Source organism: Bison bison, unplaced genomic scaffold (assembly GCF_000754665.1).
Source record: "Bison bison bison isolate TAMUID 2011002044 unplaced genomic scaffold, Bison_UMD1.0 scf7180017864375, whole genome shotgun sequence".
Lineage (NCBI taxonomy): Eukaryota > Metazoa > Chordata > Mammalia > Artiodactyla > Bovidae > Bison > Bison bison.
The window spans coordinates 463626-466773 of record NW_011494947.1 but is presented as its reverse complement, the minus strand read 5'-3'; the positions used below and the strand labels follow the sequence as shown (position 1 = coordinate 466773).

Genomic DNA, 3148 nt, shown 5'->3' with positions numbered 1-3148 from the left:
CTGTCCCGTGAGGGCTTGGACAAGAAGTGCTCAGGAGGCTCAGGGCGCTCACTGCGCTGACTCTCCCTCCTGGGGGCTGGGGGTGCGCTGCAGGCTCTCAGCCCTCCCCACCCCTGCTTCGGGATGGGGCGTGGGGGTGACCCGCCAGGGGGGCGGGGCCTCGGTCACCCCTCCCCCTGCAGCCGCACCGCGCATGCGCGTCCCCCGCTTCCCGCCGCGCGCACCGCCAACGGCTCCTCCGGTCGTGAACGTCCTGCGGGGCCCCCCAGTCCTCTGCTCTGGGGCCTGTGTCCCCTTGAGCTCTGACTCCACCCCCACCGCAGCCAGGCTGGCCGCCGAGCGCTGGGCGGGGTGGTCCTGGAGACCAGGAGACAGGACAGTCACCGTGCAAACCCCCAGCCCTCCGTCTGGACCCCAGGGCCCGGCTGGGTGAGTCGCTGGACGCCGACTCGGCAGGGAGAAGGGGAGACCACCACGTCCGCGCGTCCTCTGCCCACGTTGCTTGTCTTTCTGACAGCGCCCCAAGACAGAGGTCCAGCCTGTCCCCTAGGGCAGGCCTGGCCGGTGGCCGAGGGTCAGAGGGAGCCCATGGAGAAGGGCGCCCAGCACCCCTAGGGGTGAGAGTTGGGGGGCAGTAGCGGTTAATAGTGAGGCCTCTGGTCTCTCAGTGATTTCACCCCACTTTGTAGATGAGCAGCAGTCCCAGCACTCAAGGTCATTCAAGTCTAAGTGACCAAGTCCAGCCGTAACTAGGGCGGTCAGATCATGGCTCTTCACGTCCACTGAGCCCACACTGAGACCTTGTCCTGGGTTGGGCTCCCCCAGACAGGGGACCTCCTGAGTCCAAGCACTTTGGGTGTCTTCCTCTCCCTGCTTTGATCCCCAGCACCCTCTCCCAAGGTCAGAGGCACTGATCCCGATTTCAGTGGAGGAAACTGAGGCTCAGAGAGTCACCACACGAGCTGGCCTGTCACGGGCCGTGACGTGGCCCTGCCGTGGGTTTGAGTCCAGACCAACCTGGCCCCAAAGGCTGTCCTTGCACAGGAGCCTGAGGCTCTGAGCCCAGCCTTGGAGGTGAGTCCATTGTGGATGGGGGTGTCGGGGTGGGGAGGAGCTTGGGAGGGTCCCTGGGGGAGGAAGGCGGTAGGGAGCCTGGGGTGGGGATGAGAGGTGCTCACCGGGGAGGGTGTCTGGACCAGACCACACAGGACTCTGAGTGTGGGGACAGGGGTCAGATGTCACTGCAGGGCAAGGGGGACAAGGTACAGGCTATCTGGTCAGAACCCCCACTTCTCAGCTCCTAGATTCAGAGGTGTTTTTCGGACCTGTGTTCCAGCCTGTATAGCATGGATTCCAGAGAACCCCCCAGAGATGGCGGAGGTGGCCTCTGTCTCCTCCTTTGCTCAGTGTATGCTGTGCAGTCATCCTCCTCCTCTCAGGGAGGGGCCTGCTGTCCTGAGGGCCCAGAGGGGGCTTCTCATCAAAGCCCTTCGGGTGCCGTCTGGACCAGAGAGGTCCGAGTGAGGGGCCTGGGGGATCAGCAGGGCACTCTGGCCCTTGTCGCTCTTCTGATGCCCAGGCTGACGTGGATGCAGGAGGTCCCTCACCTGCTGGTTGGAGAGCAGCGAGAAGCTGACGTTGCAGACCCTGAGACCCAGCCCTCATGTGCCCGAGGCTGCCAAGGGCGTGTGGAGCTGAAGACGAGGGCTGCTGGAGGCTGAGGGCCATGGGGATGCTGAGGACAGAATGTATACTCCTGGCCCCCAAGGAGTGGAGGATCGGCAGAGCCCAGACCCCGCAGGGCACCCCGTGCCAGCGTCCAACTCCAGGGGCTTCTAGGAGCTGGGGCGTCTTGGTCCCCTCTGGGTATGGAGGGAGTGAAGTACGCTGGAACTGGGAGGGGCTGTCCCAGAGAAGGGGTGGGGCAGTCATCTCCTCCCCCTGGCCACGAGGGGGCCAAGCTCACGTTGGAAAAGCTCACGATCCTCTCCGCTTGGGCCTGGAGTGCACACCGAGCACGTGGGCACCTTCCCAGCCGCTGAGTCCAGGCCGTCATCTCCTTAGCTGATCCCAGATCCTGGAGTGGGAGCTTCTACTGGTCCTGGGCTCCATGTTGGCGAACTGGTGGCTGGATGGAAGGACCAGCTTTGCCATTGTCAGATCTGACGGATGGATGCTCTTTAGTGCCCAAGGGCATAGGCACCAGGGACCCAAGCCTGGAAGGTGTGAGGGAAGCATCCAGAGGCAGAGTCTGGTGGTGGTGGGTAGGGCCCTGTGACGGTGGGCAGTGCTCTTTGCAAACTTCAGCAAGTCCTCTTGTTTCCAGATCACAGACAACACCTGAGGCCGTGGTCTGTGAGAGGCCAGGTCAGCCCGTCGTCCATGGCAGCCACCAAAGCCTGGGGACTGACAAGGTTCAGGGTGAAACTGTAGTCAGAGAGTGGGGGGCCATGAAAAGCAACTGGTAGCCTGGTCCACTCCAGTGTGTGACTGTTGTCTACCCAACAATGCAGACCTGGGGAGTTGACTGGCTGCTGTCTGGGGCTGGTGAGACGATGCCCTTGATTAGTTCAGTTCAATCACTTAGTCATGTCCGACTTTTTGTGACCCCCTGGGCTGCAGCACTCCATGCCTCCCTGTCAATCACCAACTCCCGGAGTTTACTCAGACTCATGTCCATTGAGTTGGTGATGCCATCCAACCATCTCATCTTCTGTCATCCCCTTTTCTCCCCGCCTTCAATCTTTCCCAGCATCAGGTTCTTTTCACATGAGTCAGCTCTTTGCATCAGGTGGCCAAAGTACTGGAGTTTCAGCTTCAGCATCAGTCCTTCCAATGAATATTCAGGACTGATGTCCTTTAGGATGGACTGGTTGGATCTCCTTGCAGTCCAAGGGACTCTCAAGAGTCTTCTCCAACACCACAGTTCAAAAGCGTCAGTTCTTCGGCACTTAGCTTTCTTTATAGTCTAACTCTCACATCCATACATGACTACTGGAAACACCATAGCTTTGACCAGACGGACCTTTGTTGGTAGAGTAAAGTCTCTGTTTTTTAATATGCTGTCTAGGTTGGTCATAACTTTCCTTCCAAGGAGTAAGTGTCTTTTAATTTCATGGCTGCAGTCACCATCTGCAGTGATTTTGGA

The 3148-nt window shown here is 60.0% G+C and overlaps 1 long non-coding RNA gene across 3 annotated transcripts in view; it reads left to right on the top strand.

Annotated features, from left to right (window-relative positions):
- The first annotated feature begins 210 nt into the window (after positions 1-210).
- Positions 211-3148, top strand: part of LOC105000763 — a 9496-nt gene continuing 6558 nt past the window's right edge. For all 3 annotated transcript variants that reach the window (XR_826784.1, XR_826783.1, XR_826782.1), the window contains exons 1-2: positions 211-429; positions 887-1074. This is a non-coding gene — a long non-coding RNA (uncharacterized LOC105000763). The remainder of the gene's footprint in view (positions 430-886; positions 1075-3148) is intronic.